This window comes from Pongo pygmaeus, chromosome X, assembly GCF_028885625.2.
Source record: "Pongo pygmaeus isolate AG05252 chromosome X, NHGRI_mPonPyg2-v2.0_pri, whole genome shotgun sequence".
In the NCBI taxonomy this organism is placed as follows: Eukaryota; Metazoa; Chordata; class Mammalia; order Primates; family Hominidae; genus Pongo; species Pongo pygmaeus.
This window is the reverse complement of record NC_072396.2, coordinates 11518175-11545138: the sequence shown is the minus strand read 5'-3', so window position 1 is coordinate 11545138 and position 26964 is coordinate 11518175. Positions and strand designations below refer to the sequence as shown.

Below are 26964 nucleotides of genomic sequence, written 5' to 3'. Positions count from 1 at the left end.
GAGCGGCTTCCGTCCCCTCCTCGCCTCGGCCTGTAACCGCTGCGGGGGCCGCTCTCTGGGCCCGCCCCTCCAGGCCAGGAGCCTTTTTCAAAATGCCGGCGGTGGCAGGGAAGGTTGTCTGGTCCAGAGGCTTCCCTAGGGTGAAGAGCTCTACTATGTATGCTTTATGCGGCAGAGGGAGTGCTTTGGAGGAGTTTTTAAATTTCTGTTTTTTTAAAAAATCTTATCCCATCGGTTTTAATTGTAGCAATGATTCAAGAAACGTTGGTAGGTGCCCATAACTTTGGTGGTGGAGATCCAAAAGTGAACAAGACAGTGTTCTGGCTGCTAAGTTCTTCTTAACTGGGTATGTGATTTTGAATGTCTATATTTTCATTTACCTCCAACAGAAATTTAGCCTTTTCTTCCATCAGGGATGTAGGTAACAAATCTTAGTACTATTAGCTGTATGTGGCACTAATAAACATTACAGATAAATTATGTCACATATGGTTGTTGTGCCTGTCTCAAAATATCATCCATCCACTACTTTGAAATTAAGGTAATTTGATCTTGTTACTTAAAGTGTTAATAAAGAAACATATATCTTTCTATATAACTATAGTGGCTCTGTGAAATACGTCCAGATGCCCCCTGGTGCAGGAAGTGTTGGGGGCTCACAGCTTTCAGCTGAGTCTCCAGGAATTGTCCTCTGCCTAAGAGAATTGCCTCACACAAAATCACTTTCCCTCCTTGGGGATGGTCTGCATCCTATGAGGGTCTCTGCAAGGGCACATAAGTCCAGGCCCCTAGCCCCAAGGGGGACAACTCAGAAGGGCCATCCCAGCAGCAGAACTGCCTACAGGATAGCCCAAGGATTCCATTTCAACTATCACAGCTCAACTTCTCTCTTTACCCACAATTCTTTTGTCCCTCCCACAATTCCCTTTCACTCCCGCAATTCTGTTTTGTTACCCACAATTCTGTCTCCCACAATTCTCAGTTCTTTCCACAACCTTCTGTCTCTCCCACAATTCCTTATTTCTCCCACAATCCCATGTCACTCCCAAAATTCTATTCCTTCCCACAATTCATTTTTCTGTCCCACAATTCCTTGTCTTGCTCACAATTCTCTTGTTTCTCCCATGATTCCCTGTGTCTCCCACAATTCACTTTTCTGTCCCACGATTCCCTATCTTGCCCGTAATTCTATTGTTTTTCCCACAATTTGCTGGGTTTCCCAGCAAGCCTTTATTCCTACAAATTCTTGTATCTCTCAAATTTCTATTTCCCACAGTTCCATTCCTCCCACAGTTCTCTGTCTTTTCCATCATTCCCTATGACTCTGTCTCTCACAATTCCTCAAAATTATTCATTTCCACAATGTTCTGTTCATTCACAATACTCTGTTCATATTCCCCAGTCTCTCCCATAATTCCCCATTATCTCTCATAATTCTGTTCTTTCACAATATTCTTTTTCATGATTTCCTTTCTCCCGCAATTCTCCCTTCATTCTCATAATTATTCTGTCTCTCCCACAACACTGTATTCTCTCCCATGGTTCCCTGTATCTCCCAGAACTCTCTGTTCTCTCCCCCAATTTCCTGTCTCTCCCTGAGTTCTGTGTTCTCCCACAATTCCCTGTGTCTCCCATAATTCCATGTTTCTCCCCACAATTTTTGGTTTCCTCTCACAATTCTCTGTTCTCTCCCACAATTCCTTATCTCAACCATAATTCTGTATTCTATGCTACAATTTCCTGTCTTTCCTATAATTCCCCATCTTCCCCACAATTATTTGTTCTTTCACAGAATTCTCCACTCTTACAATTCTCCATTCTCTCAAAATACTCTGATTGTTCACAATTCCCCAGTCTCTCCCCTAACTCCCATTCTCTCTCATAATTCTGTTTTCTCACGATATTCTCGTTCACAATTTTCTATCCCACAAGTGTCCCTTTTCTCCCACAATTTTGTGTCTCTTCCACAATTTTTTGTTCTCTCCCACAATCCTGTATCTCTCCCCCAATTCTTTGTGCTGTCCTCTCCACAAATCTATGTCTCTCCCACAATTCTGCTCTCTCCCACAATTCTGTGTTATATGCTACAATTTCCTGTCTTTCTCATAATTCCACATCTCTCTCCTAATTCTTTCTTCACTCTGATAATTCTTCACTTTCACTCACAGTCCTCCATTCTCTTAAAATACTCCATCTTCATTTGCAATTCTGTAGTCTCTCCCCTAACTCCTTAGTCTCCCTCATAATTCTGTTCTCTCACAATACTCTGTTCTCTTACACAGTTTCCCGTCTCTCCCACAATAATCTCTTCTCTTTCATAATTCTCCCTTCTCTCCCACAATTCCCCGTGTGTCCACAATTTTGTGTCACTCCCACAATTCTCTGTTTTTTTCCTGCAATTCCTGATGTCTTCCCCCATTATTGTCTCCCACAATTCCCTGTCTCACCTACAAGTCTCTGTTCTTTCCCATAATTCCTTGTCTTTCCCATAATTCCTTGTATCTCCTACAATTCTTTGCTCTCTCTCACAATTCTCCACTCTTGCACTTCTCCCTTATTACACAATATTCTGTTCTCTTTCACAGCTGCCTAGTCTGTGTCCCAATTCCACATTGTCTCTCACAATTCTCTGTTCTCTCATGATACTTTATTCTCTCCTGCTATTCTCCCTTCTCCCACAATTCCCTATCTCTCCTATCATTTTCTGTTCTCTACCACAATTCTCAGTTCCCTTTCACAATTTCTCAGAAGACCCAAGCCTGGTCCTGTAACTTCAGTGTTTCAGGGCCCAAGGGGAAAAACATGGCCCAGATGAGTGGTATATGATCAGGAGGAAAGGGTATGGTGTGAAGGTTTGTGGTTATAATGAGAGCAGGTGTCAGGAAAGGTGTGACTAAGGCGGAGCACAAAAGACCAATTATTTGTTTTTTTCTACAATTCCTGAGTTCTTCCACTTAATTGCATATTATAGTACTTGACAAAAGATTTGCAGTTTTGTATTTGAATGTGTAATTCTCTTACCTATGTATGGATTTTCTGAAGTTAAAAAATAGATCTTATTTGGCTTTATATCCCCTATATCAGCACAACTCAAAATGTGTCCTGCCAGTGGGGACCAGTTCACACACTGTTACCATTCTAATATGAGATGAGGAGCTTTCACCACAAGGCAAGGCAAAGCATTGCTTGCTTCATCCAGAAAGTCTTACTATGAAAAATGACTCATCTCAGATAAAATTGTGCTTAGTGGCATAGCAGATTTATATTATAGTACAAGATTCTTAATTCAGCATTGGCCAATAACTAGCAGTTTCTGGACTGACACTTGAGTAGCACTGCCCTATCATTACAGTGTAGTTTCTGTTGTATAATTGAGTGCTCACTGAAGCAGTCAGAAGCAGACAGTGGAAGGGATCACAGAGTCAATGAATCTTGAACAACATCACTCATTCAGCAATATTTGTGGAGCACCTATGATGTGTCAGGTACTGTGGGAAGTGCTGAGAATTTAAAAGTGCTTGACAGACTCCTTGCTCTCAGGGAATTTACATTCTAGTAAATGAATAGATTGGACAACAAACAATCCAACACAAACAGATAAATAAATAATTTAAGAGCCTGATAAAAGCCACCAATCAAATGACACAGGTAGTGTGACAAAGATTGAGGCATGGGGGTCTACCCACCCCTGTGGGTAGATGATCCGTGGAGCAGACAGTTTGTATTCCTCGGGAGCTTGTTAGAAATGCAGAATTTCAAGTCCCTCCCCAGAACCACTGAGTCAGTCTGTCTTGTAACATGATCCCCAGATGATCAGTGTGCATGATACAGATTGAGAGCTCAGGATACCTTCTCAGATATGGTTGTCAGCAAAGACCTCTCTGAGAAGGGTGATGTTTTAGCTGAGACCTGAATGTTGAGAAGGACCCAGCCATGTGAAGATCAATGCAAAGAGTGGTCCAGACAATGAGAATTCCATGGTAAAATGTTCTGAGATCCGAAAGAACAGGGAAAGACCAGTGTGGCTCACACAGAATGAGTTGGGGGCAGAATAGTAGGAGGTGATGTTGGGGCTGGATCATGCCATAGGCCATGAGGAGGAAGTTACATTTTCTTTTAATTGAAATGTGAAGCCATGGAAGGGTTTCTAAAAAGAAGAATTATTTGATCTGACAATAGAGTTAGCTTGTTTTTCTCAACTTTGCTCTTCACTTTCTAGTTATGCCTGGAGACCTTCACTTGGTTCTATGCCGGCACTGCCCATGAACTTCATAGACTGATCTTTGCTAAGGCCTAAATGAATGAAGGTAAGTTCCTAAGACATAGCCAGGAGACTCCCCCACCCCCGCATAGGTCTGTGTTCCATGGAGTCTGCCAGCATTCATCACATGTATACTCAGAGGGACCGTGTCAACATCAAAGGCCAGGGTTACCTCTTACTCTTGGAAATAAACACTACTTTTCCTTAAAGGGATTTATTGCCAATAAAATTAGAGATGGCCAGAAGTTATCATTCTGTTTAATATTCTCACAACCATTGTAATAACTTTAGAGGATATATTATTATTAGTTGGTAAGTCCCAAGCTTTTTTGTGTTTTGATGAGAGTCGAGGGTTTCTTCACATAGACCTCTAAAAATTGAATTAATTGGCCAGGCGCAGTGGCTCACGCATGTAATCCCAGCACTTTGGGAGGCCAAGGCGGACAGATCACAAAGTCAGGAGTTCAAGACCAGCCTGGCCAACATAGTGAAACACCATCTCTACTAAAAATACAATTAGCTGGGTGTGGTGGCACACACCTGTAGCCCAAGCTACTTGGGAGGCTGAGGCGGGAGCATCGCTTGAACTCGGGAGGCAGAGGTTTCAGTGAGCCAAGACCATGCCATTGCACTCCAGCTTGGGTGACAGAGTGAGACTCTGTCTCAAAAGAAAAATTGAATTAATTAATTCACTGATTGTGGATGACTACCTTATATGACGAATCACTCCCAGTTTCTTATAGGAACCCTGGTTTCATGTCTCCAGATGTATGTAGGGCATTGCTTTTTGACAAAGTTTCTTTAATTTATAGCTGTACTTATTTAAGACTGGACTTTCCTTGATACCTGCCAAGGTGGTCTGAGTGGGCACTAATGGGCCTGCAATTAGGTCAGTTCAGAAAACTTAAGGCTATTCTTTGATGAATGCCAACAGGGAGGTTGCCCAGCCTCTTCTCATGCTGGGAAATTCAGCAGGTATGAGATTTGATAGGAGACAGGGCCCTGATTCCCTCTATGGCGGTGCTTCTCAACTAGAGCTGATTTTGCTGTCCCTATCCTGGGGGTATTTGACAATATCTGGAGACATTTTTGGTTGTCACACTGAGGGTAGTGGTTGCTACTGAAATCAAGTGGATAGAAGTCTGGCATTCTGCTAAGCATCCTACAATGCAAAGGCCAACTCTAGTAACAAAGAATTATCTGGCCCCAAATGTCAATAATATTAAAGTGGAGAGACCCTATTCTTGGGAAACCAAAGGCCAGAAACTTCCTCTCCTTGATACCTGGCAGCTAGAGCATGGGCTTCTATTTTCTCAGCTTGCTCAATATGTGTATATATACACACATGCAAACATACTGGCATGTAGTGTGCATTATGTAACTACACTGGGACCACTGGGACTATTTAACTCATTGCCCCTTCTTTCTGCCGCAAACCAACACACACAGTCACTCAGAAGCAGAAATGGGGGCGGGGACTCGCTATTTTTGAGTGGTGAAAACTGTTATTATTATTGAAGTTATTATGATTAAGTTGCTGATCCAGTTGTTGCCACAAGTGGGCCTTTATGAGTCACTAGATTTAACACGATGTGCCGAAAAAGATGGGAATAGCACTGGTAAGAATGGGTGAAGTGAACATTGCTCTGGGAAGGAGCTCTGGAGAGCCATGTGAGTCACCACCCACACAGGCAGGAGATATCAGTATAGTCTTGCCTAGAGGAGTGAAGAATTTCATGTTTTCTTCCCTATGGAAATAATTAGTAGTGGAGTTGGTTACCAATGGTAGAGAGAAATGGGGAAACCACAGGGTTATGTTAATGAAATTTCCAGTGGGTATTGGATTTGCCCTCCAGTTTTTAAAGCATAAACTGTAACCAAAGACCTTCTGACATGTTATTCTTTTAAAAAGGAGAAGCATGGTAGATTACAGTTGTTTGAAATTACCACCTTACTGCATAAAGAGAAAGCTAAGGTGAAGTAAATAAGAAGAGAGGAGTAAAAAAATGGCTGCTGATTTTGAGAAATATTTAGGGTTAGGGGCAAGATGAGTTCAGGTTAGACACATTGCACTTGAGATGATAATGGTTATCTAGGCAGTGAAATCCAAGAAGCAGTTCAGAACACAGAATTAGAACTCAGGAAAGAGCTGGTTGCAGATAAGGAAATGTAAGTTATCAGATTTGGTTGGATGTTAAGCCATAAGAATGGATGGTAAAATCCTTCAAGGCTTTGGTTTTCTTTGCTCTCATTCCAAATTTACCAAAGAACTTCACGACTTTAGTTTGGCTTTCCTATTAGGAAGAGAATGCATCACTAGCCAACCTAAATTCCTTCCTCCTTGGCAGTTTTTTTTTTTTTATTCTAAGCATTGTGAATTAATGACTTGGAGAAAATAGGAGTAATGGAAGAAAAATCAATAAGGCAAGGCATGAGTGGCTTTAAAGGAAGGAAGGGAAGGCTCTTTGAGGGGTTTGGACTCATTGTAAAGTGGGATTGAAAGATTAAACCCGCAAAAGACAAGTTGACAAACCATTCTCTACCACCACTACATGAAATGCAGTTTTCCAAGAAATGTGCTTTGAGGGACCCCATTTTTAAAACACAAGTAGTAGCATACTTTATATAGGGATTTAACTGTTGTTCTTCACCTAAAATATCTTGGAGGTTTTCCATATCCCTTTTTCTTTTTATTTAACAGATTCAAGAATTAAAATGTAAATGTTCATATCAGTACATACAGTGTTCCATTTTGTTTTTATTTAGGACATGTACACTATTCCATCATATAGATTAATACAGTTTATGTAACTGGTCCCTTACTAATGAACTAAATTTATGTTATTTCCAGTACTTTCCTATTACAACAATACTACAATGAGTAATATTGTGCTTACATCATTTCTCACACTGTGTGAGAATATCTTTGTAATACCTAGAATTAAAATGACTGGGTCAAAGGGAATGTGCTTTTAAAACTTTGATAGTCACTTCTAAATGACCTGGGATAGGTGGTTGTACCCCTTGTAGCTTCCCTCAGGAGTGCATGAGAGTGCCTGTTTTTCCACACCTTCATCAACACAGTGTATTGCTTTTTTTAAAAATTGATTTTTAGACATTCTTTATAAGGAAATTAACCTTTCTTCTACACTATGAGGTTGGAATATTTTCTAAAATTGTCTTTTTTTGTTTTTGCTTCTGCTAAGTTTTGCTTTGAGTAGTTTTATGGATGTTGTGGCATAATTAAAAATATTTTAAGTCCCAAATTCTCCCAAGTTTCTTCAGTTAAAAAAATTACACTTTTTCCTTTAAACCATTTATATATTTGAAACTTATCCTGGTGAAAGGAATAAGCTATAGCTGTGCTGTGATATGAATATGACTTGTTTGTCCCCATCAAAGTTAATTTTGAAATTTGATCCCCAGTGTGGCAGTGCTGGGAGCTGGGGCCTAATGGAAGATGTCTGGGTCATGGGGTAAATCCTTCATGAATGACTTGGTGACTTTCTTATGGTAGTGGGTTCTCACTCTCGCGAGACTGGATTAATTCTCAGGGGAATGGATTGGTTCCGGCAAGAGCAGGATTGTTACAAAGTGAGGATCTCCCTCATGTTTACTCTCTCTTCACATGTGCCTGGTTTGCCTTTGACCTTCTCTGCTGACTCAACATGAAAGCCCTCACCAGAAGCTGAGAAGATGCCGGTTCCATGCTTCTTGAACAGCCTGTAGAACTGTAAGCCAAACAAATCTCTTTTTTTTATAAACTACCCAGCCTCAGGTATTTTGTCGTAGTAACACAAAATGGACTAAAGACAAGCTCCAATGACTGCATCCATTTTATACTCTCCTATGTTTTGGATTCTCTTGTCTTTAGTCTTAATGTTTGTGTGTTTATTTTGGATTTTCCAGGGATTATTTCATATAATCTCAACTAATAATGATTTTACTTCCTCCTATCCAACTTTAATACCTCTAATTTCTTTTTTTTTTTTTTTTTTTTTGAGACGAAGTCTCGCTCTTGTTGCCCAGGCTGGAGTGCAATGGCACGATCTCGGCTTGCTGCAACCTTCACCTCCCAAGTTCAAGTGATCCTCCTACCTCAGCCTCCCAAGTAGGTGGGATCACAGGCGCCTGCCACCATGCCCGGCTAATTTTTGTATTTTTTTTTTTTTTCAGTAGAGATGGGGTTTCACCATGTTGGCCAGGCTGGTCTTGAACTCCTGACCTCAGGCGATCTGCCCACCTCGGCCTCTCAAAGTGCTGGGATTACAGGCGTGAGTCCCTACGCCCGGCCTAATGCCTCTAATTTCTTTCTCCTGCGTAGGCTAAGACTTTCCAGCAAAACGTTAAATAAAAGTGGCAGTAGACATTCCTAATTTTTGTGGAAAGGTGTCTAGTGTTTATCCATTAAGCATTTTGCGAACTTTTAGATTGGCATAAAGTTTTTTGTCATGTTTAAGAAGTATCCCTATATCTCTATTTTGTTATGAGTGTTTTACAAAATCAGCAAGTAATTTAGTGAATGGGTTTTCGTAGAAAATGACAAAGGGGCAGAGTTTCCCCTCTAGGTCAATGTAAACTGAGCCAGCACAAGCAGAGAGAGGAGTCCAGAGGCAGAAGTGACCATGGGAGCCTAAGTCCATGAGAAGTAACATATAACTCAGGGAAACTTGATATTCCATGGACCATGGACTGGGAGATTCAAGTGAATAAGACCTTGGGGTCCAGGAGATGGGGAGGCCAGGCCTAACTGACAGAGGCTTATACTTTAAGGGTGAATTTATTAAACAAATATTATACAAAATACAATGAGCTGATAATAAAACAGTCTGTGTTCTTAAATTTATATGTGTGTGCTTGTGTGTACTAATACTGAGGCCCTTAAACCACTAAGATTTAGGATTCTTAAACAAAACAGATTAGGTAAAGTTTGCCTTCCAAAGCCAAGGGGAGAGGGGTGGCCAGGGAAGGAGAATGTTCTGGCTGGAAAGAAGACAAATTCTGAGTAAAGGAAGCTGAAGGACAAACACTTCTACTCAGGATTTAGCATTGGCAGGACTGTTTGATGTGTAGGAATTTAGAGCTGGGTCAGTATTATTTAAAGGACTACAAACCTGGTCTTAAATTTAAAAGGGGTGTGGGGGTGGAGCATGGCAGGTGGTGAACCAAAGAAATTTACTATGATCTGAAAAATAAGCTTAAGTACTAACTCCACTGTGGGCAGGGAGGCAAGAACCTTCCCTTTTTTGAGTTGAAGATAAGCCTCTTCGGTCTGAACTTTCCTAAATTCCACTTCTTCCTTTTCTATAAAACAAGGTGAAGTACTTTATGCTAGCTATCAAAAATCATTGACTGTATGTTGCATGAATTTATGAACTTATTATGCTAGAAAAGTGTTCCTTGGCTACTTCATATGTATATAAACTTTCTCCCTCAACACAGTTTCTGCCTTTTATTTTTGGAATCTCACATAGTCTATATCTTGTTTTCAGAGTAGACACTATCACTGTGGGTGGCTGAGTTCTCATCTATATGCAAGCAAGGCTAACTGGCTCTCTAGGTTACCTTGATGCCACCCACTGAGAGTCCTTTCTGGATTTAGTGATTTAGTGCTGCTTATTTTCACCTTCTCTTAGGATGGAGCCTCGGAATAGAGACCAGGTTGAAAATCAGTCTTTTACTTAGAACCATGAAAGCAGATACTACATCTTATCCATCTATGACCCAGTGACCCAGAAGCCATTAATTTGACATTACCAACATACCTCCACACAAAGACTTTATAATCTTCAGTGTGAGAATTAAACAAACAAACAAAAACTTAAACAACTTTGGAGGGGAGAATGATAACCTAAATTTTAAGCATAAGAAAATCCCTAACAAAAAGATCCAACTAATTGCCACTGGGGGGCGATGGAAGTTCGTGAACTGCTCTGCTAATCCCTGAGGCAACTGAGCACTTTAGTTGGTTTGTTTATTCAAAGCTGGAATTTGGACGTGTGAACCATCAAGCTTAGGGAAATTCCTGGATGAGGAACACAGTCCTGGGAGAAACCTACCAAAGATGGAATTAGCACCTTGGCGAACCGCCTTCAGCGCAAAGAACTTTCTTTCCTTGTGTGGCTTAAGAATTTACTTCAGTTCCCTTCTGTCTAAAGCAGAGGAAGCCAAGTTAAACTGTGAATAAGCACGATAACAAAGAAGAGTTCTTATTTATCACTACCTGCAAACACATGTAAGTGCACAGTTTAAACAGCATTCAGACATCTCACAGCCACTTGGATCAGAGTTTTGGTGTGGGTAGGCCTCAGTTGGTAACTTTCCTGAGGAAAGGAGGGAGGTTGTAGAGTTTATCTTAGGAAATTCTGAGTCATAGATAACACTTTAAGTGACAGTTAAGGAATCTAGTGAGAGGGAGTTTGGACAGGTTTAGAAAAGCACCCTATGGAAAACAAAAGAGAAAAAAAGTATCTTCACTGCAAGAGTAATATTGCAGCCACTTGGTGGCGTGTTGTGGGCTTTATTTCTCCTTCCAGATTCCCTCGGTGGTGTCTGGAACCACTGGTAGGATAGGAGTCCTGGCACCAGACTTTGGCCAGCCCAGTCATCAGGCAGTATCAATGTTAGGGGTCCCGTTGCTACTTCTACTTGGTCTTTTTTCCCTTCCCAAGATTGCCAATAAAGTGTCATCAGCAGCCGGGTGTAGTGGCTCATGCCTGCAATCCCAGCACTTTGGGAGGCTGAGGTGGGCAGATCACCTGAGGTCAGGAGTTCAAGATCAGCCTGGGCAAAATGGTGAAACCCCATCTCTAATAAAAAAAAAAAAAAATTAGCCAGGCATGGTGGCATGCACCTGTAATCCCAGCTACTCGGGAGGCTGAGGTAGGAGAATTGCTTGAACCCAGGAGGTGGAGGTTGCAGTGAGCTGAGATAGCACCTCTGTACTCCAGCCTGGGTGACAGAGGGAGACTCCATCTCAAAAAAAAAAAAAAAAAAAGTGTCATCAGCACAAGAATTTGTCCTGCTTCCACTCCAGGAAGGGCCAAAGGGGACAAAGAGATATGGAACTTAAAAAGCAAGTCTAGAATGTACTTTTGTGCATAAGACATAAACATATCCATGAAATCATGTTGCATCCCCTGTGTAATAGGATCTCCATTTCAAAAGCCCTCCAACTTGGCATAGGGATGACCTAAGGGCTCTAAGATTGCAGCTAGGATAAGGACCCATGGATCCCAACGCTCAGAGCCCTATGTCCTCTGGAAGTTGCCGACACATGTTTCTGAGGGACACTCAGAAAACCTGGAAGCATGTTATATTAGTGAGGACATTTTAGATTTTGAATGAGAAGTCCAGCTTGAGTTAACTTAAGCAGAAAAAGAAATTTTGGGATTACACTCTTAGGAAGTCCAGGGTGGGTAAAGCCTCAGGAAGGGCTGGATCCAGTCATTCTGCCTCTATCTCTTGGCCTGATGCCACTTAGTGTGAAGGTCGCTCTCCTAACTTCTTTAACATTTGGGGGAATTTGCTCTGACTGGGTCACATTCTTTCCCCTGGATCAATTACTGTGTCTGGGGAGGTGAGGCAATATGATTGGCTAGGTCTGGTGTGTTGTGATTGACAGCCCACCTGGGACCACCTGAAATGGGGGAGAGGATGTTCCTCAGAGGAAATGATGCTGAACAGACAAAAGCAGCATGAATCTCCAGGCAAATCATTTGTCTATATGGACAGGAAGATCAACAAGCTGGAAATAGGAAGTGATCCATTAGCCAATAGTAAAATTAATCCCAATTGCTGTTTTGCTTCCTTAGATTCTAACATAGGCCTAATGAAAAAGCTCTGGATTCTTGTGTAAATAATTTGGGAAATGCCTCTACTCGTTCAAAGAGGATCTTGGAACTGTTTTCTATTGACAGATGCCCATAAAGACGAACCTGAGTTGTATTCACATGCTTCTTTTATTCCTACAATAAGGAAAGCACCAGGAGTTCAATATTGAATGCTGAAATGAAAAGGAAACATTCTGTTTAATAATGAAAAGTACCAACAATTGCCTTTGGGGCTAAAAGTCCCAAAATTATCCCTAGAAACCTCTTAAGGTCTACATATTATTTGCAAGGCTCCCTAATGCAAATGATCTGCTTTCTATGTCAATCTTAGTCATATAAAACACATGCCCCAGCATAAAACATAAACCAAAACAAAATAAAATTTCAAGAAACCAAGGGCCAAAAATAGCTATAGTCAACTGCTGATAAGGTATGAATGGAAACGGTGGGACATTCTGGTCTGAATGACAATTGTTCTTGATCTTCGAGGCGGAGAGGATTGTAGGAAGCCATTGTACAGATGGGATGACTTACCTAGGCCACAGACTGGCAGCCATATCCACACACCATTCCGAGCCTAGGAGAAAAGCCCTGGGCCCAGAGGTGAGGTGCCCTGGAAAGGGCACTCTTTGGAATCATAGAGCTCCAACTCTGGGCTCTCTGACTGTCAGCTGTGTGATGTGGATGTCACATCATCTCTCAGAGCCTCCACTGCTTCATTGGTGAAGTGACAGGAACACTGACTTTATGGCGTTATGTCATGGAGAAAATGAACACTTATATATTGATCTAACTCAGGAGTCAGAACATTTATTCTGTGAAGGGCCAGATAGTAAATATTTTGGGCTTTGTAGGCCATAGACTCCATGGCAACTACTGAACTCTACATGAAAGCAGCCACAGACAATGTGTAAATGAATGGATGTGGCTGTGCTCCAATGAAAGTTTATTTACAACCTGAAGGTGGCCCTCAACTTTGGCCCAAAGGCCATAGTTTTCTGACCCCTGGTTTAATGGTTAGTTCCTCCCTGTTCAATAAGTGTTAGCTCCTCCTTGCTCATCCTGTTAACCCTTCTGCCCGTTGTCAGAGAACATTCTGGTGATAGGCTGGATTGTGTTACCCCAAATTCATATGTTGAAAGGCTTCACCCTTAATGTGACTGTATTGGAGATAGGGCCTTTAAAGAGGTAATTAAGGTCAAATCAGGTCATTAAGACTGAGGCCCTAATCTGATAGGACTGGTGAGGACTGGTGTCCTTATAAGAGGAATAGACACCAGGGCTTGTAACTCGCTCTCTCCACACCCAAAGGACCATGGAGAGCACAGTGATCTGAGGAAAGAGGGCTCACCAGAAACCAACCCTATTTGCACCTTGATCTTGGACTTTCAGCCTCCAGAACTGTGAGAGAATACATGTCTGTTTTTCAAACCACTGTCTGTGGGATGTTTTTATGGCAGCCCCAGCAGAATAATATAATCCCCTGTGAATTAGCTGGGTAAACGATGATGCCACCTTAAATTCCTTCCTTCTTTTTTAAAAACATCTTTTTATAAAAATAATCTTTTCGTATAAAAATTTTATATCTCTTTTATATAAAGCTTTATATTTTATATCTCTTGTTATAGTGGAGGTAAAAGCATCTGCCCTGCTTATGTAACAAAATTTTTGTGAGGCTTAAATTGAGTAGAAAACACGAGGTGTGATATAGCACAAGTAATTACCAAGACATTTGTGTTTCAGCCATGTCACCCATATTTGCAAATGTAAGCTAGAACGTAAGAGAGCAAATCTGGACCCAAATGTTGAAGTCTTTTCTTTCCCTAAAGTAAATTACTTGGTCAGTAGAGTGGGGTTGGTATTTGTTTGCTTTTCTGTTTTTGAAAGGTGGGGAGCTACGAGGAAGCTAGGAGAAGAAAACATGTATAAAAAGGACTCTGGCTCCAGTCCAGAGTGTTTGCCTCTGCCCTTTGATGTCCAATGGAATCGTTTCATTCAGTGTAGTAAATTCAGATAAAATTTCCATGCTATGTTAGGTGCTGTGCTGGGTATGGTGGATAAAGAAGTGACAAAGACAAAGTCTCTGCCTCCAAGGAGCTTATATTCTAAGGCAGAGATAGGAGAGGTTGGGCTCAAAGCAGAGAACAGATGAATGAATAAAGTAAGTACAGAATTTGAATAATGCCAGAAAGAAAGCCAATCAGAAGTAACATGGTTGGGGGTCTTCATGCCCATTCATCTTGCCTTTTGTCCTCTTCTCCCAACTGTGATGTCCAAGTGTTTCAAGCTCATAGCTCCTCCTAAAGATGTTGAATCAAGATGATATTCTTCTTGTTAGCATCATTTCTAATGTACAGTTCACAAAATTAGTAACAACAATTGTTAACTGTGTACTTCTGGCCTGGACACTACTATGCTAGGCATTTTTTGGGCGTAGTAAGCTTTTAAATTCAGAATAGTTTTAGATTTATAGAAAAGTCACAAAGATGTACAGAGAGTTTCCATTCACCCTACCCCCATTTTGTTCTTTTATTAACATGTTATATTAGTATGGTACATTTGTCACAAGCAATAAACCAATTTTGATACAATAATATTAACCAACACCCAAGATTTATTCAGATTTCCTTAGTTTTTATCTAATATACATTTTCTGGTTCAGGATCTCATCTAGGATGCCACATTACATTTGATTATCATGTCTCTTTGGGCTCTTCTTGGCTGTGACAATTTCTCAGACTTTCCCTCTTTTTGATGACCTTGACAGCTTTGAAGAGTGCTGGTCAGGTATGTTGTAGAATGTCCCTCAGCTGAGATTCGTCTGATGTAGTGCATTATTTCTCATTCTCATTCTTAACCTTCAGTGTAAGTATAAATTATTCATCTTTTATAGATGAAAACACTGAGATCCAGAGAGGTTAAGGAACTTCCTGAAAGTTACACAGCTAGCAAATGGCAGAAGCTGTGATTCAAACTCAGTGTTGACATGACTTCAAGCCACATACTTACTTTGCCTCCCTGGTCTCAATCTGCTAAATTTCTGACAATGGAATTGTTCTCATCAAGGCTATCAGGGTGATCTCTTTGTAGTTCTTTCATACACTTTAAAGCAATTTGATGACATGCTTAATTAGATTAGAACAATTTCCACAATCAGTTGTTTGCTGAACTGGTTATTTGTATAACTTCGTTGGTTGTGTTCCTAGGACAGTTGGTTAATCCAAAAAGAGTATCACTGAAAAAGTATTTGAGAGCCTGTGTTTCTAGAAGTAGTTCTCAAACTGTGCTCAGAAGTAACACCTGGACTGCTTGTTAGTAATGCACTTCCTGGGTTAGGGTGATCCACTGCCCCTCTTTGCCCAGGACCGAGCAATTCCCAGAAAAGTCCCAGGCAAATCAGGACACTTGGTCACCCTACCACAGGCCTCCTGTGACTCACTAAGGCCCAGCAATCTGCTTTTGAACAAACTATCCAGGAGATTATTTTAAACGCACAGAAGTCTGAGATCCACTACATTAGATATAGAAATGAACTGCTGAAATAACTGGTGGCCAGTTTCTGAAGATATTGAAAAACATTGATTTTCATCTGGTTGAGTATATTTAACTATGCCTGAAGTTGAAGGAGAATAATATCACCCAAACTTCCAGCCTTTTGATCTTTACTTAAGAAATGGTACTACTTTCCCAGCTCTATATTTTAGTTGAAGAATGATGGGAGTTCCCAAAAGATATAAAGACTTTATGAGGCCATTATTTATCAGTCAGAATTAATGAATCTGTTATTAATCCAGGGTGGTGGTTCTCAAACTTTGGAAGCTCAATGGAATCACCAGGGAGAGTTTAAAAATCCCAATGCTCAGTTCAACCCCAGACCAATTTTACCAGAATATCTGGGAGTGGGAGCCAGGCACTAATTTTACATTTGAGAACCATGGATCGAAAGGAATGCTGTCCGGTAGAAATAGAATGTGAGCTGCAGTTTCCTAGTAGTCACATTTGAAAAGTAAAAGACAAGCACATGAATTTTAAGAACATATTTAATGTAACCCAACATATCTGAAATTTTATCATTTTAACCTGTAATCATAAAATTTTCAATGACATGTTTTACGTAAATGTTTTTATACTAAGTCTTTGAAATCTCGTGTGTATTTTATGCTTACAGCACTTCTTAATTTGGATGCTATATTTTCACCAGAAATACTTATCTGTATTTAGATTCACGTATCTAAGTTGTTCCAAACATATTGAAAAGTATTCCAATAACTGAATTGAGTATGAGTTTTTAAATTTTAATTAATTAAATTTTTAAAATGCAATCTCTTAGTCTCAATAAGTACATTTCAGTAGCTGAACAAATACATGTGGCTAGTAACTTTGGTAATGGACAGCACATATCCAGGGCAGCACTTCTCAGACTTTAATTTGGGCACATAAATTAGGCAATCTGGTAAAAACTTAGGTTCTGTTCTGAGAGGTGTGGGGTGGAGCATGAGGATCCTCATTTCTAACTAGCTGCCAGGTGATACTGTTGCTGCTGAGCCAGAGACAACATTTTGAGTAGCAAGGATCTGGGACTAATGTTGAATGATGGCTACTTCCACTCTGATTTCTCCACTTGCTCAGTGCTAATGTCTTATTTCAAAGGCTCAACATGAAAACAATCAGCCTTTTCTTTTTGGTTAGGAAATGTGTGTGTGTGAACATATATACATATATTACACATATGTATAAATGCATGTGCATATACACAAGTATGTGTGTATCCATGTACATGTATGTCTGAACTTGTCTGGAAGCATCAGCTAGCTCTGCAAATGTAAAGAGCACTTCAGTACCTCATATATTATGTGTCTTCATTTTATTTTAAATTGAGTGTACACTTCTTTGGTTCACTGGAACTGAACAACAGCTGAATGTTTAACCTTGATGTAAGTCTCTATATTCATTTATTTGCTTTTTAAAATGAATTAAGTAGGTTCCTGCATTGTGTTTCAGTGTTTGAAGGTATTTAAAAAGTATTTGATGACCCAGGCTCTGGTTTTGTGTACAGTGCAGAGTAAATCCCAGTTTCATTTGTATGTGGAAATTTTTAGCTCCAGTACTTGTATTTCTTTCTATAGATGCTTTTTCATTGTTCTTTAGACATCAGTATGGATAGGAATTGCTTCTGGAGTGCTGTTTCAATGTTTATTCAATTATTCAGTTGATTCAATTCAATTGGTTCCTCTGAGCCAAAGCTGATTTAACTCCTGGGCCAGTATCTAAAAAATAAACAAACCCCCAAAACCTAAAATTGACTGAGTTCTTTTTGAGGATTTATAATCTGAGAAAGTTATTCGAGCATAAACAGGAACCAAAATCATAATGAAATTAGAGAAATTGATCATGCATCCCTCTTATTTTTTACTTTCTTTTAGGGAACAATTTTTTTGGAGGGAAGCCACCACTGTATTTAGTAGTTGTTGAAATCACACGAAGAAGTGAAGGATATAGCTATTCAAAACTTTTGGAAAGGCCGGGCGTGGAGGCTCACACCTATAATCCCAGCGTTTTGGGAGGCCGAGACGGGCAGATCACCTGAGGTGAGGAGTTCAAGACCAGCCTGGCCAACATGGTGAAACCCTGTCTCTACTAAAAATACAAAAATTAGTTGGGTGTGGTGGCAGCCTCCTGTAATCCCAGCTACTCGGGAGGTTGAGGCAGGAGAATGGCTTGAGCCTGGGAGGTGGAGGTTTCAGTGAGCTGAGATCGTGCCACTGCACTCTAGCCTGGGCGACTGAGCAGGACTCTGTCTCCAAAAAAACAAAAAACAAAAAAAAAAACTTTTGGAAAAAATCAGGGGATAACTCATTAAAATTAAAGGAAATAAAATGAAAGATAGCAGTTGGGTGTATCAAGGCAGGATTTAAAGGAAAAATATTAATTTTTACTTTAATCAATTTTTAGCTATTTTATCTATTATCAGTCATGTGAAGTGGGAAAATTATATTTCTTTTTCTTTATGAGACAGAATATTTATTCTGTTTGTGATTATGTATCCCAATAAATATAAGTCCCAGCATCATCCATGAAAATGGCTACTGATTTAAAAGCTTGATTCCTTGGGCTAGACACTGGAAGACTCAAAAGTCCCAAAGGAAATCAATATTCTCTTTGTTTTATTTATTTTGTTTTAACCTCATGGGTATCTATAGGTGAAGTTTGGCATATAATATATTTTTTATTTCTTGTGAACCAAACTTCATTTAATAATAGATAATAACAATAGCTAACATTCATCAATTAAAATGTGTCAGGGCCTTATTAATTACTTTATATTAATTTTTATTTAATTATCGTAACAACCTTATAAGTACGGTTAAAGTATAATTTTTAACAAGTTAAAAACATGATTGTCGTATAAATACGGAATGAAAACATTCCAAACAGTCATTAAACTCATTAATGATCGGAACCATTACAAGATTAAACTAATTCCAAGAGCATTTTGAGGAATCTGGTATTTATAGACATTTTGAGGGAAAAAAAGTGTTGAATAAGATTTTGAGGCTACATTTAAAACTGGTTAATATCCTTCAAAGCAATAAAACCACAGTATTTGACATTATCTTTTCTATTGGATAGAAATTTATGAATTAACGTAACTTCAGATCATCTAAATTCTAATCAAATAGAAAATAGAAAGTCAAACACAGGTACATTCCCTAGATAATGAGGTAACTTTTAGCACCAGTCAGTGCTCTGGTAAAATTTTGAAAGGTCATGCCACACCCTTTTAACCTTATTCAACTTTTAGATAATTTTTCTTGATAAAATTATAATTGTGTACATTTTACCAATGAGGAAATTAATGCTTAGAGATATTAAATAACATGATAAGGGAATCACAGTAAGGGTAGAGCAAAAGTGGAACCCAGGTCCTTCTGATACTTTAACCCACTGTCTTATACCAGTTGAAAGCCATTTTTATCTGTCCTATAAAATTCTTTGTGTGTGTGTGTGTGTGTGTATTCAACATTACTTAAAATAAACGGAATCAGTATTTGAGACTGAAAAACCTTTATTATATGAAAATTTTTATTATGATGGTATCAGTTGCAATGAAATTTGTCCTATCAAGGATTTTGTTCTGTTTTGTTTACATGTGCATACATGCTTACAATAGTGGAATGATGCATTCTTTGCAAGCAAACCAGACCCCAACTAATGGTGGGTAAAGGACTCAGAAGTTATGCCAAAGATAGACTATAACAGGATATAGTTATGCCGAAGATAGACTATAACAGGGCTAAAAAATGAAGGAGGGAGACAGACTTTGACAGCAATGATCTGAAGAGCCTTGATGGAAGAAAGCTGAGAAGGAAAAAACTACAAACACTGAAATGTACTTAACTCTCACCTTTTCAGTTGGAAGCTGTTCATAGTGAACTCAGCCTGTGTTCTAAATAAACAGACACCAAAAAAATCATGTGGGAGCTAGAATGTTGACTCTGGGGATTCTGAATATTGAGCTGATTTATAGTATTCCAATTCTTTGATAAATGTCTAAAATGTTTCAATACTTAGGCTATCTATGATTTATTTGTATTTGATATTAGCTTTATGATGATATTGTTTATAAATCAGCATGGATTTTGTGTGAGTTATTATAAGAAAAGTTTACTCTTCTGATTAATTAAGGCAAGAACCACCTAACTGTGAAACTTCTGACTAATCAACATTTGAAATCTGTTTGTTGGCATGGTTTTCTAAAATGGGGAGTATAATAAAGTAGGTTAAAACAATGTTGTATGGTGAAGGTCCCCAAGAGATTGACCTAATTTATTTATTGTTTAAAACAAAACAAACAGAACAAAACTAAAAATGATGGACTTGTACTTCAGACTAGTATAGAATAACAAGGTCCAGATTTACCCTCTTACCTGAAATAACAACAACAAAAAAACTACACAAAATATATGAAGTAGTGATTTTCAAGACACTGATATCAGCTAATGAAGGACAGTGGTCCTTGAGAGATGATAAATGATGTGAACTCTATGATTTCCCAAGCTTACTGCCTTGAGAGAATTTACAGACCATCATGCTGGGGAAGGGGGTTAGTGGAGCTTGATGAACTCCATGATATGAGGAGGTGGAGCTGAGAGTCCAGGGAGAACAAGAAGGCTAGAATTCACAGAAAAGAGTACCAGGGAGGAGAGAGCTGCCCAGAGATAGGACTCTGGATACCTGCAGAATATCCATCACAGTACTGACAGTGTATTCATGTGAGGATGCTACCCAGAACCAGAGAAATAATGACCTGAAAGGATTACAGGGAGTGATATGCAGCACTCTCACTGGCATGGGAATAGTGCCTATTCCACCAGCGAGACTTAGAAAACCTCATAATTCATGAAGCATTAGATGGTAAACTCAGAAGGATCTTGCCTCAGGAATGGAAGAATAATTAGTTCTAAACACAGCTCTGGCCCCGCCTAACAAATCTTAAGAGCAAGACCCAAATGGATCAAAAAGTTAGGTAGAGACATGGAAGATATAGAAAAGACCCAATTCAAACTTCTAGAGACCAAAACTGCAATGTTGGAGACAAAGTAGACCACATGGGAATAGTGACGGAGTAGACATTGTAGAAGAAAAGGTTAGTGAATGTGAAGATATGTCAATAAAAGCTATCCAAAATAAAACATACAGAAAAATTGTTTAAATGAACAGCACATCAGTGATCTGTGTGATAACTTCACACAGCCTAAGATATATGTGCAATTAGATTCCCTGAAGGGGGAAGAGGGATTATAGGAAAAAATTTCAATACAATAGCCAAAAATATAAAACTATAAACTCACGTATCTAAGTAGGTCAATAAACCTGAAGCATAAAAAAGAAGAAAATGTCACTAAGACACATCATAATCAAATTTAACTAAACCTCTGATGAAGAAAAAATCATAAAAGCATCCAGAGAAATAAAGACACTAAAGATACATTGCATACAGAGGAACAAAGATAAAGATGACAGCAGATTTCTCACTGGAAACAGTGCAATCAAGAAGACAGTGGATTTGCATCTTCAAAATACCAGGGGTGGGTGGACAAAACAAACAAGCAAACAAACAAAAAAAACCCTGTCAACCTAGAATTCTATACCCAATGAGGCTATTTTTCAAAAATAAAGGTGAAAGACTTTTAGACCTCAAAGTCTGAAAGAATTTACCACCAGCAGCCCCACACTATGAGAAAAGTTAAAAAAAAAAAAATCAGGCACAAGGAAACTGATATCAAATGGAATTATATCTACACAAAGGGAAAGAATGCATTCAAAATGGTCACTATATGTGATAAATATACAAGAGTTTTTTTCTTACTATTAAATTTCTTTAAGAGATAATTGAATGCTTAAATAAAAATAATAACCCGGGAAACCATCATTCTCAGCAAATTAACACAGGAACAGAAAACCAAACACCACATGTTCTCATTCGTAAGTGGGAGTGGAACAATGAGAACATATGGGCACAGGGAGGGGAACGTCACACACCGGGGCCTGTCAGTTAGTATTTAGGGCAAGGGGAGGGATAGTATTAGGAGAAATACCTAATGTAGACGACGGGTTGATGGGTGCAGCAAACCACCATGGCACATGTATACCTATGTAACAAACCTGCACGTTCTGCATATGTATCCCAGACCTTAAAGTATAATTTAAAAAATAATAATCCTGTCATATGCATATTATAACATAGGTAGAAGTAAATGTTTGGTAACAGTAGCACAAAGATTGGGAGGGGGAGAAATAGAAATATACTATTGGAAGCTTCTTCTGCTATATAAGAAATGGTGTAATAATCACCGTTTTGCCCACTTTTTAATGGGGTTGTTTGTTTTTCTTTTAAAAATTTAAGTTCCTTATAGATGCTGGATATTAGACCTTGGTCATGTGCATAGTTTGCAAATATTTTCTCCCACTCTGTAGATTGTTTCATTACTCTGTTGTTAGTTTATTTTGCTGTACAGAAGCTCTTAAGTTTAATTAGATCCCACTTGTCAATTTTTGCTTTTGTTGTGATTGCTTTTGGTGTCTTTGTCATGAAATCTTTGCCTGTTCTTATGTCCAGGATGGTATTGCCTAGGTTATTTTCCAGAGGTTTTAAAGTTTTGTGTTTTACATTTAAGTCTTTAATCCATCTTGAGTTGATTTTTGTATGTGGTATAAGGAAGGAGTCCAGCTTCAATCTTCTGCATATGGCTAGTCAGTTACCCCAGCACCATTTATTGAATAGAGTCTTTTCCCCATTGCTTGTTTTTGTCAGCTTTGTCAAAGATCAGATGGTAGTAGGTGTGTGGCCTTATTTCTGGTTTCTCTATTCTGTTCCATTGGTCTATGTGCTTGTTTTTTACCAGAACCATGCTGTTTTGGTTACTGTGACCCTGTAGTATAGTTTGAAGTCAGGTAACATGATGCCACCAGCTTTGTTCTTTTTGCTTATGATTGCCTTGGATATTCGGGCTCTTTTTCGGTTCCATATGAATTTTAAAATAGTTTTTTCTAGTTCTGTGAAGAATGTCATTGGTAGCTTGACAAGAATAGCATTGAATCTGTAAACTGCTTTGGGCAGTATGGCCATTTTAATGACATTGATTGTTCCTATCCATGAGCATGGGATGTTTTTCCATTTGCTTGTGTCATCTCTGATTTCTTTGAGCAGTGTTTTATAGTTCTCATTGTAGACATCTTTCACCTCCCTGGTTAGCTATATTCTTAGGTGTTTTATTCTTTCTGTGATACTTTTCTAAAGAAGACATCCATGCAGCCAACATGCATATGAAAAAAAGCTCAGTATTACTGATCATTAGAGAAATGCAATAAAAACCACAATGAGCTACCATCTTACACCAGTCAGAATGGCTATTATTAAAAAGTCAAAAAATAACAGAGGCTGGTGAGGTTGCAAGGAACAGGGAACATTTATAAACTATTGGTGGGAGTGTAAATTAGTTCAACCATTGTGGAAAGCAGCATGGTGATTTCTCAAGGAGCTAAAAGCAGAACTACCATTCAACATAGCAATCCCATTACTGGGGATATACCCAGTGTAATATAAATCATTCTACCATGAAGACACGTGCACGTTAATGTTCACTGCAGCAATATTCGCAATATTGAAGACATGAAATCAACATAAATGCTAATCAATGACAGACTGGAAAAAGAAAATGTGGTATATATACACCATGGAATACTATGCAGCCATAAAAAATGAGATCATGTCTTTTGCAGGAACATGGATGGAGCTGGAGGCTATTATCCTTAGCAAACTAATGCAGGAATAGAAAACCAAATTCCATATATTCTCACTTATAAGTGGTAGCTAAATGGTGAAAACTTATGATCACAAAGAAAGAAACATCAGATACTGAGGCCTACTTGAGGGTGGAGGGTGGGAGGAGGGAGAGGAGCAGAAAAGATAACTATTGGGTACTGGGCTTAATACCTGGGTGATGAAATAATATGTACAATAAACCCCATGACATGAGTTTACCTGTGTAAGAAACCTTCACGTGTACCCCGAACCTAAAATAAAAGTTTCTAAAAAAAAAAAAAAACACTTGAAGTTAGACTGTGATAAGTTAAAGATGTGCACTATGAAACCTAAATCGGTGACCAAAATAACAAAACAAAGGATTTTAATGAGTATGTTAACAGAGGAGATAAAATAGAACCACAATAAATAATTAATTGAAAAGTTGGCAAAGGAAGAGGAAAAAGAGAACAAAGAACAGATGGAACAAATAGAAAACAGAGAGCGAGATGATATGCTTAAGTCTAATCATATTAATAATCACTTTCAATATAAATGGCCTAAACATTCCAATTTAAATGTAGAGATTATCAGATTGGATAGAAAAGCAAGATTCAACTACATGCTGCCTACAATTATCTAACTTTAAATATAAAGATGGAAATAGGTAAAAGTGGATGGAAAGAAACAAGACTAATAAAAAAAAAGCTGGAGTGGCTATCTTAATATCAAACACAGTAGATTTCATAGCAGAGTATTACCAAGGAGTAATTAGCTCATTTGTGGTAGGCAGAATACTAAGATGACCTCCAAGATTCCCTCTCCTGGTGTACTAAATGCAATAGGTAATCCTTTATTGGATCTTGGATGATTTTTTGAAAGCAGTCATGAAGTACATGATTCAGTGAATATGAGGAATAAATGTGGATTGTATATTAAATAATGTTATTTTAAGTAACATTTAAATGTTTAACATTTAAATAACATAAAATACTTAAAATAACATTAAGTAATGTTATTTTATCAATATTAAATTTCTCAGTGTGGTATTGGTGTTGTGGTTTAGTAGGATAATAAGATAATATCTTGTTCATAAGAGATGTATGCTGAAGAATTTAGGGATGAAGTACTGTGAGATCAGCTTCATCTTATGCTCAAATAGAGAGAGAGAACAAAGCAAATGTGGCAAAATATGAGCAATTGGTGAATTTAGGTATGTGGTTGTTTATTTTGCTATATTATTGAACATTTTCTGAAATTTGAAAAACTTAAAATGTCAAGAGAAAAACGGCATATGTCTTTTTTAAAATTGAAAGTGACATCTTGAGGAGAAGGAAATAATTTGCTAATTGATTAAAGGGAAGTGTTTAAAGCCTTATTTAACTGCTCAAATGTTCAAATAGGACTGCAGCCGGATTGGAGAAAGGCAGAGGAGTTTTTTTTTTTTTTTTTTTTTTTTTTTTAAAAAAAAAAAAAGCAAGGAGAGTGAACTTTGGTGGGCCAATGCATTTTCTCCATCTTTTTACTTCATGGTAATTTCCTGTTCAGAAACACACATCAACCTTCCCTTGAGATTGACTCTGGCTTTAAGACTCTTTGCTTAAGAATCTTAGTCTTAGAATCTGGGTCGGGTGCTGTGGCTCACGCCTGTAATCCCAGCACTTTGGGAGGCTGAGGCGGGCAGATCACCTGAGGTCAGGAGTTCAAGACCAGCCTGTCCAAAACATGGTGAAACCCCGTCTCTACTAAAAAATACAAAAAATTAGCCATGTGTAGTGGCGCGTGCCTTTAGTCCTAGCTACTCGGGAGGCTGAGGCAGGAGAATTGCTTGAACTTGGGAGGCAGAGGTTGTCGTGAGCCAAGATCTCGCCACTGCACTCTAGCCTGGGCGACAAGAGCAAAACCCCGTCTCAAGCAAAACAAAACAAAACAAAAGAAAAACAAAAAAACAAAACAACAACAACAAAAAAAACCTTAGTCTTAGAATCTGACAATCAGTCCTAAAATCTTGACTATTTCTCCTAGCAAACCCCAAAGCTGACTAATTTTTGTTTAATATCCCAAGGAACTTTTTACAACCACAGTTTCCTGGGCCCATTCCTAGAAATTCAGGTTCACTGTGTCTGGGTTGGGGACCTAGAAATCTGTATTTTTTCTAAAGCTTTCCCAGGGACGGAGCATAGCTCCCTTCCACTGAGTTAGAATTTCCAGAAGAGGCACTTGAGAAGCTGTATTTTTAACAAGTGTCATTGACGCTTCTTATCATTAAGAGAGTTAGAGGAACACTGACCTCTAGAAAGTCCTCATGCAAACAAGAATTCTGGTGCCTTACTCTGACATCCCAAAGATCTTGATACTCAATATCCCCAGATCTTTATTGCATTGAGGTTAAGAAAAAAGTGTGTGTGTTTGTGTGTGTGTGTGTGTGTGTGTGTGTGTGTGTGTGTCTACACCTGCATGTGGGATGGGGAGATAATTTCGAAATGGGCATTCTAGCCTGGGTATTTGGGGAGTTTTATTGACTAAGCTTATTCAGATGATACTAACATTTTGACCATTTTTTTAAATAAAGAAGAATCTCATTATCTCTTGCCCGATAAGTCTATCATTAAGGGAAAAGTTTTCTGTTTTGGTTTCTTAGGAATGAGGGAGGGATTGCACTGAAACATCACACAAATTATCCTTGCCCTTGACCACCAGCACACATTGAGAACTGGCTGGCCAGGAGGAGTTAGACTTTGAAGTCCTGAAATAGGCTTTTTCTTGGTGCAAAGCAAAATGTGTTCATGCAGAATCTAAATCCATGAACTCCAGCCTGTAATCAACTCCACTATCCAGCTTAGATCAAAGAGAGTTAATACATGCCTTTTAGGTGTAATTTGAATGAAGATATTCTCTGTAAAATCTATTGGATTTCACAGCGAGTGGGAGAGACAGAGTTAGACTTTATACCACTCAAGTGTACCAGGGACCAGATTTAAAGGTTAAAAAATGAGGGTCACAGGTGGGAGGAGTGTATATGAGAATACAGAAGCATGGGTGGATCTCTTCCCCTCCTTGGAACTTCCGACTGTAGGCTGTTTGCCTCCTTTGAGCCAGGAAACTGCCCAGAAGTGGGTGACTTGAGCAGGTGAGGCATTGGGCTCTCTTAGGTGCCCCAGCAGTTAGGGAGACCTGAACCGGACTATCACACATCACCTGGTGATGACTGGAGAATTGCAAATCCCAACTTGGCCTTCAGGATAGACAGTGACCTCATTTGACTGTTCTGGGTGTCTAAGATCCCCATGAGTAGTAGAAAAAGTTGTAGATACTAGCAAGGGCCATGTGATCAGATGTAGAAATGCAGATTGTAATAGGTATATTTTCTTCCTTATTTGATATGAATATATCTGTACATATTAATGAAATTTGTCCTCTATTCCTCTGTTTGTCATAGAATATAAGGGGTGAGTTAAGCCCATATTTCAATATTTAAATTGTAGGATAAACAGCTATTGTGACTGACCTAGGAGGCAAATAAAGATCAACCAGTTATGGATAAAATAACAAATAGGACTTTGTGG

General features: G+C 38.9%; 1 long non-coding RNA gene across 1 annotated transcript; it reads left to right on the top strand.

Annotated features, from left to right (window-relative positions):
- Nucleotides 1-24: 24 nt before the first annotated feature.
- Nucleotides 25-10242, top strand: LOC129023984 (uncharacterized). Its single transcript, XR_010125432.1, has 5 exons — nucleotides 25-157; nucleotides 248-346; nucleotides 4220-4307; nucleotides 7937-7994; nucleotides 9898-10242. It is a non-coding gene; the product is annotated as an uncharacterized LOC129023984 (long non-coding RNA).
- Nucleotides 10243-26964: the final 16722 nt, after the last annotated feature.